General features: G+C 42.4%; 1 protein-coding gene across 3 annotated transcripts in view; it reads right to left on the bottom strand.

The window, feature by feature from the left end:
* STK38L (serine/threonine kinase 38 like) overlaps positions 1-15044 on the bottom strand; it is a 46244-nt gene that overhangs the window by 30940 nt on the left and 260 nt on the right. Inside the window, exon 1 of one of the 3 annotated variants that reach the window (XM_059846061.1) lies at positions 14848-14995. The exons of the other annotated variants lie outside the window; for them this stretch is intronic. The gene's annotated coding sequence lies outside the window, so the exon portion shown is untranslated. Of the gene's footprint in view, positions 1-14847; positions 14996-15044 lie in introns of those variants that run through there. 3 annotated transcript variants of the gene reach the window in all.

Here is a 15044-nt window from a genome sequence, read left to right as displayed (position 1 = left end):
ATTCTGATGGAAATGGCCAAGGTGAGGCTACCCATGATGAACAGCTGAGCACCCATCCAGGTGCTGCACTCCCCATGGATCACCCCAGTCACATTTACAAAGTCCAGGAAAGGTATGTACCATGTGCTGCTCCCATTTGCCCTTGTGAGCTCTCCCAAGCTCTCCTGGGGCACTGCTTGGTTCCAGCATGCTGAGCAAAGCCCAGCATGGACAGCAAGCTCCAACAGCAATGCTGAGTTGCAGCAGAAGCCCACCCCGCAGCATACACAGACACATCCTGTACTTGAATATGAATAGTTTTATAGTCACTCAAACACTTCAAGCAATGCCCAGTACCTGATCTATGGGAACATATCAGGAACATCCACTTAAGGGCCCATCCTAATTTCTCACTCATTCCTTAATGCATCTCCTCTCAGTCTATTCAACCACTCTCCCAGAAGAGTTGCCTGCTCAGGTATTCCTAACAAAACCTCTAATGGTGACTTGAAGTGGACAAATCCTGCAGAATAAAACCACATTAAGTCTATCATTTGCCAGTGATGCAAGCATTGAAGTAGTGAATATCTGGAGTTTTCTGTTTCTAATTGCAGATGATGTATGTACAGAGGAAGGATGCTCTTGTGGCTACAGCCCAGGAAACTGCATTAAGTAACAGATGATCTGGATTCTATTTTATTTCCTATGTGCAAAACCAAACCATACAGAAAGAAAAAGAAAATATGTACTTAGGGTGTGCCTCTGTCACCCTACAAGAAAGCAAACATCATTCCAGTAGCCAGCAGGTCATGTTAGGAGGCTTAAGGAGTTCACAGGCACAAAAGACTGGGGTCTTAAGAATTAAGAAGTCATCAATTCATTCTGAAAATCCATTATTTAACCTAAAACATGAGACATAATATGAGACGTGGGCCCTCCTTTTTAGGTGCACTTCTGTGAGCTGCTCGTTTGAGGGCTGCAGCCAAGCATGGATCTGTATATTATAGGTCTGGAAGGGTGTCTGGCAAGATAAGCACCTGAGAAAGCTTGCACTGTTCCAAAGACAGGGCTGAAATCTCACCATGAATTCAGAAACAGGGGGAGAATATATGGGAATGAGCAACAGGAAGGACAATGAGTATCAATGCTCTGCAAGAGGCCAAATTTGGTGATAGCATGTCCAAGCTGAGCTCCAACACACTTGGAGAAATGCTGCTCTTGTGAGTCCAGCTGAGAGCATTCCTCCAATGACTCTCCAGGCAATGTTTACATATTCTGTTGCTCACAGGCAAATAACATTAATCAGCTGCTTTCAAAGCACTAATAAATAGGCAACCTTTGGAAAGTTTTACAGTTTCCCAGTAAAGCCACACGCAGTATCAGGAATGTGGCTTGTCACACTGATATAGCACAGGGTAAGAGAGAATATGTCCCAGTTTCACAAATCACAAGGAAGCAGCTGCTCTGCTCTATTCTCTTCACTTCTGAAAATGTAAGGAGCACCAAAAAAATAAAGAAAAAGTAACCTAATAAAGTAGTATTAGCACAGAATAAAAAACATTTACATCTGTGATTGCTCAGATGACTAATTATTGCTTTGATTGAGCCTTAAAATATATTTTAACTTGCACTCATTTACAAAATGAAAAGCAAGTGAAAGCCCTTATTTTAGAACTACCCCTGGCAGTCAGAAAAGGTTTGGGAGAAACTAGCACTTTTTACTCCATAGATTATGCTCCATTGATACCAAGCCCTACCTCCCTAGCCTAGATCCATAATAAAAAATTCATTACTCTCCCCAGATCTAAAATGGTAACTCAGGGTTGGAAGCAAGATCTGGAGGCTAGTCTACCTTTTTTTTTTTTTATCCCCTTGAGTAAAATTTTGCAAAATAAATTATGGAAATTTCAGCAAATCCTGAAAGCAAAGGGAAGCTGCTCTGCTGGCAGCCTCCAGGAGGGAAGGTGTGCCCTCCCTCTTCCCAGCATGCTCAAAGCTGCAAAGGTCTCCTGGGGTTGCTAGCAAGCCTCAAGCTACTTTCCTCTCCTCTGGGTTATCCCTCGTGTTAATAACACAAGAAAGGATCTCCATCTTGCAATGAACTGGAGCTGCAGCCTTTATTCTGCTTCCCTGTGTCATGTATCTTCCACCCAGTCTTCAAGCAAATTATGTTTTGCCCCTTAAAAATATTTTCCAACCAGATCTAGAGGTACTTTGCAAAACTGAAACATAAAACACATGATCTTGATAATGCAAGCTGGCACCTGTATCACCTGGACTGAGAAGGAAATGAAGTAAAGCCAGCCTTCAGTCCTGGCCAGATTTTGAAGGTGAATGAGCAAGGGAAGATCCCCGACTTGCCACAAGTATCTGCAGCAGCCTGTAGGGAACAGACCCCTTCCATTTAGCAGCAGAAATTTATCCAAGAAAGCAAAGAATCCTAGAGCCATCATGGTTGGAAAAGACATGCAAGATCAAGTCCAGTCCTTGACCAAACACCACCACATCAACTCAACCACAGCATTAAGTGCCACCTAAAATAATTTCTTGAATACTTCCAGGGATGGTGAGCCACACATGCTGACACAGCACTCTCCACATACAGTTCTCAAAAAATGCAGACAATTTCAGTCTGATTTCAGAAATGAAGAAAGCAAGGCATAACAAAATTAATCAGAGCTACCAAAAAATAAATGAAATCAAAAGTTAACTATGCAGCACTGGTGTCTGAGGCACAAAGAGTAACTTGCAGAAGCTGCCAAAAACCTGAAGGAAGAGCAGAGGCACAGAATGAGTGCATTAGTCCTGAATCTCACCTTGAGTTTAGTATTACAGTCAGATCAGGTCAGCGCTGGGCAAAGACACACTGCTCCTCTGGCAAGGCTTCACACAGACACACGTTTGAAAAATAAAGTGTGTGCACTTCAGGAACATAAAAATGCTTTATGGAATCCTATTTTTAACACCAAATGCACAATGAACTATGGGAAAATCTAGAATTACAGCAGGAAACAGAAGAAAAAGCTCAGTTGACCTGAGCCCAGGGATTTTTCAGAGGTGCAACTGCAGAGGATCACAGGAGCCCTGGGGCTCTCAGCTGCTGTTGAGGGAGCACATTCTTCAAGCTCTTTTGGAGAAAAACAAACAGATCCTGACCACTCTGCTGGCAAAACAAAAGGAGGCTTGGAATTCACAAGTTCTTGCTTGCACCTGCAGGAATATTTGACAAAATATTTGACTAGATCCTGTTATTGTTGACATTTCACCTGCTCCAGGGAGCTAATCAGGAGTCACACAGCAGTATCAGGGTGTTCACTTGAGGCAGCACAACTGCAAGTCCACCCAGGCCTTCCCTGCACCCAAATTTTTTCCAACTGTAGCCACCCTTGCAGGAGGTAGAAGCAAACATCTCCTCCCAGTGCTTCTCCAAGTCCACTGAGCAGCCAGGGTGGTTAACATGTCCAACTGCCTCGGAAGTGCAACTTCTAAACACCCAAAGCCAGGTAGATGAATCCTGCCTGACATCTAACACAATGCCAACTCTCATTGTGCTGAGGATATCTGGAATGAGTCTTTGGATTTAGCAGCTTGCTTCTCCTCATAATCTCTGAAGTCCCTGTTGGCTATGCCTGCAACAGGTTTCTCAAACATCTTTAGAGACTCATCCTCAGCAAACAGTCCTACAGCAAACAGATTTCACTTTCAGTTAAACTATGTTCCAAAAGCCCAGTGAAGCAAAGAAAATAGGTGGCATCCCTCCTCCCCTTATCCCCACCTGTACCACAGGACACTGGACCCTCCAGCAGAAGAGGACCAGGCAAGACTGTAATGTGGATAGGCACAGCTCTCACCAAATTTAAGACACTTTGAATCCAACTGTGGCTTGAGCATCTTGTCATTTTTACAGCCTTTAACTCTGGCACCTCACAGACAGTAAAAATATTCTTCACACAAAGAAAGAAGGTGAAGATCTGAAGCTCTATATATAGCGTTTGCTAAAAATACCTCTTTGGAGACATCCCTTGCCAAATAGGTGCCAAAACTTCAAAGGCTGAATTATCACGTTGAAATATTTAAAATGCAAGTTGTTATGATTCTTGTGAGGCATGGCTGGCAGGCAGAGATGGCATCTTTCAGCTCCCAGACCTGGTCCAGACAGTAACTGGAAACAGCTCTTTGGTGGCTTATGTGAAATGAGTCAAGGGATTTCAGTCCAGCTCTCAGCAAATTAGGAACCATGTCACAAAAGCATCTGTAAGAGTCACTTCCTTTTTTGATACCATTCTGAAGGCCAAGGACTGAATAAGGTAGGGAAAAAGAATTATCCTCCCTCAAAATAGCACTCTCCTTCAAAACACAAATTGCTTTTATTCAGCATCTTTTGTGAAAGCATCCCAATGCATTTTTGCTAAATATGAACTAAGCTAAGTATTCCTTTAAGTAATACCTGAAATCCAAAACTTTACCAGTAGTAAAGCCCAAGACCTACTGGCTTCCAACATGCTAGAAAACTGGAAAAGGAGAGCAGGAATATTCCTATCACACATTCTAACTGTACTTCTTTCTGGAGCCAACAGAAGTTTCAGAGCTCTCAAGCATTTTTCTTTAAGAAAATTTAGCACAGAAGCAGAGGTTCCCCTTGAACCAACCACTTTTTTTTAAAGAAATCAATCATTAGTTACATTTGGCTTGTATCTTGCCAGTAAAAGGGCATGAAACAGGCGAGCCAAATTTAGAAAATTAAGTAACAATATTTTAGACTCTGCTTTAAGAAAACAAAGTAATTTTAGCTGGATGTGTCACAATTCAGAGCAATAGCTTTGAAAGCATCACTCGATACCATTAATTAACTGGAACTTTCTGGGATGGCACAAGGTAACCGAATCTAATCACACAATATTAGGGGACTGGTGCTGCTCAGTAAATTCAGAGATGCCAAGTTGAGCAAAAAGAATGTGTTTCATTCAGAGATGAAAGCCTTCTGAATTTTGGTGCTTTGTAAACAGCTGCTAAACTGATTGAACAATGCCTGTGAAGTACACAAGGTCAAATGTGGTCAGTACCTCAAAGAGTACCACATTTCAATATTGAAAAAGCACTTGTGAAAAACATCTCAGCCCACCCATATCCGCCTAGCACTTAAAAAATGTCCTAAGTATCCACAGCAGAGGCAGGATTATTCTTTGTCAGTTCCCTCTCCCTCAAAACCGATGAGAATTATACCACCAAATTCAATATTGGCAGTAGATTTATCAAAAAAAAAGAGGCTTCTTGGTTAGAATTAGCACTGACTGAGGTACCAAAGGAAATCAAGAATTACAAGAAATTCTTTGGTGTTTATTTTATTCACACATTAGTCAATGCCATTAATCTGGAAAGCCATTGGAATGCATTCAGTAAAGCTTCCTTAGCTAAATTTTATTTCATTAAAGTCAGGGTCAAACATAAACTACCTTCCTGATCTATCCAAGGAAGGGAAAGCAAAGACAGGTGCTTGCTATAGCACAGGACAAAAAGCTACTGTTTCCCTGCCTTGATGTACATAAATACTGGCAGCCCACTCGTGTCAGTGACTTCATCTTGTAAAACAGGTGCTTTGCTGACAAGATCATCCCCACCCCTGAACAAGGAAGCTGCACCCAAAGCACCGATTCAGATCTTCCAGACAGGAGTCTGGCCTTCCATCTAAGACAAATATGGAGCTTGAGCTGCAGTGCTCCTACTTGGGGTTTCCCAGTTTGCAATATCTGAGGACGATTTACTTTAGGATTCAAGGAGAAGGGGGATGAGTGGTCCTTAATGAACCAGCCTTTGTGGCAAAACCCAGCCTTGCCTTGGCACGCAAGTGAGAGAGGGAAAGCACTTGGATTCCACACTGACTGAAGAAAATCTCATCCTGCAACTGCATTCTCCAGCTGCACACAGGCAGATGCAGATTCACCCTCCCTAATGTCCTAAGTAAGGATACAGAAGCTTTTGTCTTCTCAGTCTGTACATCTTTAAAGATGACACGACTGATGAGGAGCACTTCAGCAAAAGAACCAAGAAAATACATTTATGCTCTGGTTCTCAGACTGAGAAAATTATAGGCACAGGGAAATAAGAAAGACGCTGTCAGGACTCATTTAAAAAATTAGCTTCTACAAGGAAAAAATACAAATAACACTAGCAACTTTCAGTTTCTTGGATTTTTTTTCTTAAAGCAAAACAGTATAAGCAAAATTCTTGTTATAATTCTTCTCTTGCATCCCTTGCTCCCCAAGCAGCACAAGCTCATTCTGTGCCTGGGGGTCAGCACCTGAAACTGGGCTGAACCATAAACAAAACTGAAATTGGCTTTCTAAATATTTCTGCTTGTTTAACAAAAAAGGCAGAGAGAAAATTAGCTAAAACTACTTATCTTTATTAGAATATAACAATTTCTCCCCCCAATTACTTCATAATTACTTTCTTTTTCTTTTGTGACTTTCCACTATGATTTCAATCCTTTCAAATGCAGTGATCCAAAGTACACATTAAATGAATATGTGTATCCATTGGTCGTTCTCCCAATATTCCTTTTGGAGGATTGTTTTACAGAGCAGAAATGTTATTTTGCTTATTTGAACAAAAAAAGGGCAAGCATATTGCTTCTTTGTAGCCTCACAAAGGCCAGAGTTTTGTATCTTACTGAGGACCAAAGGTGAAGGCAGCAGTATTTTTGGCAGGCTCCAAGGAACCTCTTTGCAGCAGAGGTGCTCAGCAAAGTTATTCTGTCAGCAGCCAGGCTGCAGCACAAGCTGTGAGCAGCAGCTCCAGTCAGTGCTGCAGGTCAGGGTGTATTCAGACTGGAGAAATTCTCTCTTCCCTGGTTTTGGTGATACAATGTTCATCTCTTTCTCCTGAACTCTGAAAGGGATTTGTTCTTTCTTTTTTCATGTGCCACTACAAAAGTGGTTTACGTGTCTGAGAGCAAAAGCAGCCAGTTCACGTGAATCAGGTGCCCTCTGGGATTAAATGGGGCTTAAAGCTATCCAAGTGTGAGCCTAAGACTCTGGTGTGATGAATGTACCCCAGCTGCCAGAGACAATGCTTACAATGCTTCCAGCCTGACCTGGGAGCAGGGAACAGGGCAGGTTGTACTCAGATGCCTCCTGAAAAACCAAGTGGAAAAATCCTTTAGGTCACTCTACAGCAGCACCAGCACCACCAATCCCCATGGAAGAAACTGGGATTAGAGCTGAGACACACTAACATAAATATCCACATACAGGTCAAGCCCACTGACACAGCCATGGCCTGAAATTCTCTGCACTGATCATATCAGAATGGCATTCATTTCACACTACTCATTGTGATAAAGCCCAGAGCAAGGCTGGGAATATAAGAGCACACATCATCATTCCTGTCACAAGAAACATTCATACAAGTTCACTTGCATCTAAATTACATGGCAGGTATAACCAACGCCTTGGAAGGGCCAGAATTTACCTGCTCAAACTGATGAGCTGGTAACACATTCTAATCCTCACCTGGACACCTCCATATGCGGCTAGCACACCAGCACAGCTGGAATCCAAGGATTCATCCCACAGATTTGTTCTCCTGTAACACTACCATAGCTACATGGCCTCAAATATTGGAGACAGCCTTGCACATGGGGCTCAGAGTGACTTCACTGTGTTCCTTTCTCTTAAAGGAATGGGTGAATGTTGCCTGTAAACACTGTTAATTACTGAGAACTAGAGCAGTCAAGAACTGGTGCAATGTAAGAAAGGTAAAAAAATTTTCCAATTTCTTTGAAGATTTGCCAGCAAAGCTTGACAATTTAAAGCATTCCACTTTGTTCTTTTGCCTTTATCACAAGCTCATGGGAAAAAAAAAAAAAAAAAAAAAAGACAAGAAGAAAAAGATTTAACAGGCAGAAGAATCCCCTTCTGTATTCCCTTCATCTCCCAAACAACTGGTATTGTTTCTCCACATCTCGCTCTCAAAATCTTCTGCAATTCAATCTCCTAACTGAAACTATTTCTGAAGATGCTCATTCCTACCACCACAGCTCATCATAACTTAGTGATTTCCAACCCATGGTGCAGAGGTCTGGGAGGTGGATTATGGGTTGAGAATGTGCTGCGCCTTGACAGCACTCTGGGATTCACGGGGCTTGGGAACCACAGTCTCAACCTCTGTTGCTTATTGTCATTTGGTCAAACTTCAACTTCACTTTGATTTCACAAAGAATAAGCAACTTACAGGGGATTATTCCAGGTGTTCTTAACATAATTCTTACAGGCTTTTGTTTCTTTTTTTTTTTAAGAAGGGAAAAAAAAGCCCCACAGGAAAGTTTCTAATTGCTACTTAGGCAATTGTGCAGTGAGATCACCATATCCAGACTACGAGTGAACTAAGATGCTCAAGTGATACAGACTTTATATGATCTCGTCTTCTCTGTTAAATTAAACACAGAGCAGGAGTGTCCATACAATAATTAACCATAAGAGGAACCATCTAACATACTTCAGTCCAAAGTGGTCATTTATATTCTTAGCTCACGGGAGATTTGAGAGACAAATTCCTAAAGAACCCCTGTTTTAATAAACCTCAATTCTCTGCCTTTAATCACTACTTCCTAAGACTACCTATGGCTGTGAAGACTGGGGAAGGACTAAACAATAAGACTTTACTTGAAACTGTGCTTACAATATCACTAGGGTTGGTTGGTTTGTTTCTCTCCTCTCCCCTACAATAAACCTGAATATTAATATTTCCTTTCCTACAGCATTCATGGAAATGTAGATACATGCCATAACTAATTTCATTAAGTGAAGGCAATAAATTAAACTATCAGCAGACCGATTAGTTTAGCAGGAGAAATCTTCCTTAGGCACAATAAAACTTCTGAATTACACAAGTGAAATATGGCAAGTCAGTCAGAGAACAGCCACACACCTGTTCAACCAGAGCTCTTTACCACTTTAGTGGAACCAACCAAGCACAAACAAAACCAATAAAAAGAGTGACAAAGATGCAAGTTAATGACACCAGAAATTACACAATTCCTTTCTTTTACCTTATCTTGAAAGTCGGAATTTGTGTGATGCACTTGACTGCCTTCCAAGACACGCAACTACAGGATATGCACCACAAGGCAACCTTACTTCAGAGAACCGCAGACTGGTTGGGTTGGAAGGGACCTTAAAGAACATCCAATTCCAGCCCCCTGCCATGGGCAGAGACACCTGCCACTAACCCAGCTTGCTCAGAGCCCCATCCAACCCTGAACATTGCCAGGGATGGGGCAGCCTCAGCTTCTCTGGGCAACCTGTCCCAGGGCCTCACCACCCTTACACAGACAGTTTCTTCCTCATATATAGACTGAAGCTCCCCTCTGTCACTTTGGAGCCATTGCCCCTTGTCACTCCAGGCCCTTGTCAAGAGTCTTTCTCCATCCTGTGTGCTCTCTTCAGGCACTGCAAGGCCACAATAAGGTCACCCCAAAACCTCTTGCCTGGGTTGGCCAATCCGATCTCTCCCAGCCTTTTAAACTGCCTTGCTAACTCTCACCAAGAGTATTTGCTACACCAGTGTCTGATAAGCCACAGCCATTACTCCACTGCATGGGAATGTGCTTTAACAGCTGCCTGTTACCTGTCTGTACCAGCTGTGGCTCTCACTGCTGAATGACTGTGTCCCACATCCCACAGAGAACCTTGTATGCAGAACACAAAATTCCCTTATAGTTCCAGATTTAACAGCTTGTTAAATTATGCTTTTAATTACTGTTAAACAGGCTTCATTCTATATATCCAGTTGCTACTGTTTGAAGAAACAGGTACTCCCACTAAATCCATACCTTGCGATTAAATTTGTTCTCCTTTCCTGCTCTGTGAACGCCACAGAGCACAGAACAGAGTAATCTTTAACTTCAGCTGCTGTTTCTGTTGTAAGAAACAACAGCTGTCTTTAAACAATGCAGTGCAATGCTTTTGTCTGGGGACCTACTAATGTAAGCTTCATACAGGACTCAGCAGGCTAAAAATTAGTGACATTTTAAGTCGAACAATTCTTTCATCATCAAGCTGACATTTGGCTGCCATTCTGGTTACCTCCCTTATAAGGCACCAGCAAGAGGGAAGGGCAGGGAAAACATTATGCAACTGCTCATTGTAAAAGTAATTAAAACAAATTTTAAGAAATGTCTGTAATAAACACTTTTCCAATATACAAAAGGCAAAAGGAGCCTGATGCCATTGGTCTAAGGTCTGCCATTTCTGCTGGGCTAATCTGGGAAAAGGGGATTTCTCCTGAAAGGTTTTCCTCAGTTTTTATGGGAAACAGTCGAACATTGAAGCTGGTGAACCAGCCCTGCCTTCTCCAGAGTCTGGTTCAAATCTAGCTAATCAGCCGAAGAGGCAGCTCTGCCCTGGGTAATGAAGGGGCAACACTGGGACACCTGCATCCTGTCCCCTTCTCTGTGCGCAGGTGTGATCCATGGAAATCTAAGACATCTAATCCCAAGTAAAGGGTTTTGTGGTGAGGCCATCCACATCTTGGCTGGTTTGTACACAACAGCCCTCCTGCAGACACAGAAATATCTTTTGGAATTTACCTATCAGTTAAGATGTAAGTAGGTTTTTACCAGTAAAGTCATATAAACACTGAGACTTTATACCTGCAGAACAGAATCAAGAGTCTCCAGAGTGGCAGTGATCTGGCAGGAAGAGGCCCCCATCTGTCCTTTTGGGGGTTCTCAGTGATCCTGGAGGAAGTTCATGGCACAGCACAAGCATGCCAAGAAACTCTCTCCCTCTCTGTTGCAACAGGGACAGGGACATGGAGCCTGTACCACCAGCAGAGCCCCCAAGCACACACAGATCCCCACTTGTGACAAGCTGCTCCTGCCAAGCCCCTCTGCTTTGCTGCAAAATTCAGCAGCCATTCAGGGTAGTCAGGTGTCCTACTGAAGTGATGACTTTCATTCCTTCCTCATCCCTTGGCTATGGGAATGGAAGTTATGACTGCTGCCCCTTCTGTACACTCCTGTGTACAAAGCTGAGTGTCTTTGCCACTCCTGAGGTTTGGTGTGACCCAATATCTTCATTTTAACTGCAACCAGCTGATGCGCAACTGTGTTTCTCATAAGCATTATTCTACAACAGTGGGTCATAAAAAGGGCCTTCAATTAAGAACAGCTTTCTGGGAAGGCCAAGTTTTCCAAGGGTTTGTCTGGGGGATGGTCAGCTGGGTTTTGTTTTCCTACCAGGGGATGTAATTGCTAAAATACCTTGGCACATTTTATAAATGCAGTACTTAATGTGACTACACACACAGGTCTCTCAGAATTGTAAACAGCTCTCTTTATTACACAGAGTAGAAAAAGGTTTCACAACCTTTCATCTGGACAAAGACAAGAAAAATATTTTTTGTTTCCCCTTCTGTGGAAGGAAATTTAACACACTCCAATACACCAAGGTCTTTGCTAAGACTGGAGCTCCTCTACAGCATGTCAGTGATCACAGGCTCAAACTCTGGAACATAAGAGACACAGCTAATATAAGTTGCAGTACAGTAAACACTCTTTCTCTCTCATATGGATTCAAGTTATCCCTTTACTTCCTCCCTGCCATTTCATTCAGTCACCTTTGATAAACTCCATTTGTTTGCACAACCTGCACACACCAAACCATTACTTCATCATGGCTGTTCCCTGTTACTAAAAGGCGAATAGTTGATTCCCTTTTTACTGCTTCAGGACACTCTCACTCTTGAGAAATCCCATAAACCCAGGCTACCATTTTAATCAAACACTGCTCTTTTAACTAGTCAAAACAAAGACAGCTGTTCCTTAGACAATCAAATTCCCATAGAAGTAGTCTTCCAAATTCTAGGTCTCTTTTCTTCACATTCTGATCAGTTGTAACTCTCATGAAACCACGGGTCAACTAGCAAATTTGCAAGTCAGTAGGTATAAATGTTAAAGACACGCAACACAAATGAAGTTTCAGGTCTACAGTACAAACCAGAATACAAAATCCAACACCTAAATTACCAAGAAATCAGAAAATCATCTACTTGAAGCATAAAAATTTATATTCTTTCCTGATCCACCGTTTTCCTTTGCTTTTTTAATCTGATAGAAGTATTTAATGAGATATCAATGCATGCCTTACAAGATTACCTGATTTCATAAGTAAGGCAGTATTAACAATGACTACTGCCAATTTTAATGCTTTCCATACTACATACTTCCCACACTACTAATGCTTCAAATAATTTATGACAAGGAAACTGAGTTTTTCTCGATCATTTATTTTTTTCCCCTACTTCCTGTTTTGTTTTATATTGTTAAGAGGAAGATGTTCTATTACTTCCCCACACAAATACTGGAGCAAAGGAACTGCCAGAAGTTATTCTGTAGTTTTAAACTACAGACTTGCAGGATTTTCTGTACCAATCAAATTATAAAGTCTTCTTTGCTGCATTTGACAACTAATTTCTGAGCCTTCAAGACAAGACTCTGCCACCTTAAACACAGTTCACTATTTAAATTCATAACACAAAATAAATAACTCTTCCCTGTGTTCCTACCCACAGTATTAAATTGGCTTACCCCAGTATAACAATTTTTTGCACAACAAAAGCTGTTATTTAATCACCAGTCTTGGAAAAATTCTGCACTAACCCATTGCAAAAATTAGACTCCAGTTATTTATCAAACCCATATTTTCAAGCCACAGCAATGCAATTACCACTAGTGGCAGGTCTGCTCTAAGTGCAGCTATATGTTGAAACGAGCAACAAGAGAAGATTAAATGATTTTGTGGACAATTGTATGCTTGATTTATGTCAACTGCCATTACCCTAAGACACAAAGCCTCTTTCTGGGAGACTAAAAGCAAACCATTTACCATATAATATCAGCTTAGCAGGCTTTGTGCTGATGAATACTGCATTTAGAGAAGCAATTCTTTTCATTGCAATTTCCATGTCTACCCTGCACCTCCTGGAATATAAATATCAAAGTTTATCAACTGGCTTCACATTTTAACTAATGCTCAGCTTAAACCTGGTGGGAGGAACAACATTTTTATTGGAATAAACATGGACTGAGCAAAAGCTGAATCTGTAGGGAGGAGATAAGCTTTGAAAGCAAGACAAACTCACTGCCTAGACAGATCCAGAGGACACAGAGAGTGACTAAGCTCCTTGTGGTCACCACAGGATTCAAGAGCCATCCCAAAGTACAGCAGTAACCTAAATTATTAAAAAACCTCCAACCCACCATTCAAAGTTCAGGGAAAAAAAGACAGATGAGCCAAGGGAGGCTACACAGAACTCCAGAGAAAGAACAGGTCAGGCACATGCACTGAACTCCAGTGTGACATCCCATATTGCTCCAACCCAGGAGAGTCCCACCAGGGACTCCACTGCAGATCAGACCACCCAAGGTCAGCTCACACAAGCAGGGCCACAGCAGATCATCTGACAGAAACCCAAAATTTCTGTTCTCCTGGGAATATTCCCTCACCAAGACCATAGGCCTGGTCCAAGTCCACTGCAAGTTAATGATGGGGTGTGCATTTGCTGTTTGTTTTTTTAAGACAGACTAACTTTCTGAAAAAAAAGGGCAGAAAGAAATAAAGCATGATACCTGTCCTCTGTAAATATTTGCTTCTGAATACTGCTTAGCTAGAGGCTTGGGATTTGTTTTGCCCCGAAATGCTTGAGAAATAAGTGTTTGGAATTTTTTTAAGCTCTGTTAAGCAAAAATATTTAAATTGAACATATAGTATGCCATGTACATTATGAAAAACAAACGAGTCCACAGAGCTAGGCAAATTTGACTTTTCCTATCCAAGACATTTCTTAACAAAGCCAGGAAAACATGTCTACATATGGCACAGAAGGTAAAACTGCAGCAATTCTACGGGATACAGTAACAGATTTCTCAAATGCAATGAGGGTGCCCACTGAACATCACCTCTCAGGTCAGTAGCCTGTGGCCTCCTATTTCTTTTCACTCTTCAGAGTAAAATTAAAAGCTGATATTCTTACATTCCTGAAGGATAAGGAATGAAAACAATTTTTCAGGTTCCTGTGTATATTCAGGCATCTTTTATGGAGCAGGCACAACTCTAGCGAGATTTATTAGCATCATAAACACTCATAAACAAGATCCCTCTGTTTTAAGTGACTTTAAAAAACTGTAATCAAAACACTGAATCAGTACACTTGACAAACCCCGACATCTACAGTCAAAAAAAAAAAAAAAAAAAAAAAACCACAGCTCGCCAAAAAGAAGGTAAAAGCAAAACCAATACATCCCACCAAATATCTTACAGGAAACGTCTCTTTAAAAAAAAGCCTAAACAAAAAAGAAATGTCGGCATTGCTTTTGATTCAGAGGCTACAGCAAGGCTCACTTATTCCCAGTGTGGCTTTTGCAAGAGGAAGCCAGGTACATCAGCGGAGGCACGCGTGTGAACTCTGCTATGCTAACCCAAGGCGTTCCAGATCAAGTAAAACCAAACAACTGCGCGACCACTGTAAGTCCCTAGCATTTAACTTTTACCTGAGTCAATGAGAATTGTCTAAAGACACAGAGCACGAGCCGGACAGCCAAACCACGGGGGCCTCAATCCCAAACTCCTCCGGCTCTGCACAAGGTTTGGAATTTGCTCCTACACCGAGTGGAAACTTGTGAAGGTTGTTTGCTTTTCTAAGCGCATTACGGAGATAATTTCGTCCCTCGATTTATTTATTTATTTCTAAAGAGGGCAGGACACCCTTAAGCCCAAGCCACGTTCTGTAGCACGAGTACAGCCCAGCATTGACCCTGCCGGCGGGGTCTCCGCACAGCCCCGGCCCCGCTCCCCGCGCTGGGCTCACCTCCGTCCCCGCACCGACACCCCCGGGGCACCTCAGCCTCCCAGCCGGCGGCAGGGGGACGAGCCACCCCGGGGGCTGCGGGAAGAGCCACCCGAGGGACAGGCGGGCGAACTGCCCCGCAGCCCAGAGCCACCCCCGATCGTCCCCGCAGCCGAGGCTGAGGCTGCGCTCCCACAGCCTGCACGGCGATGGCTGCT

The sequence above is a fragment of the Haemorhous mexicanus genome, chromosome 5, assembly GCF_027477595.1.
Source record: "Haemorhous mexicanus isolate bHaeMex1 chromosome 5, bHaeMex1.pri, whole genome shotgun sequence".
In the NCBI taxonomy this organism is placed as follows: Eukaryota; Metazoa; Chordata; class Aves; order Passeriformes; family Fringillidae; genus Haemorhous; species Haemorhous mexicanus.
This window is presented reverse-complemented; position numbering and strand designations above follow the sequence as displayed.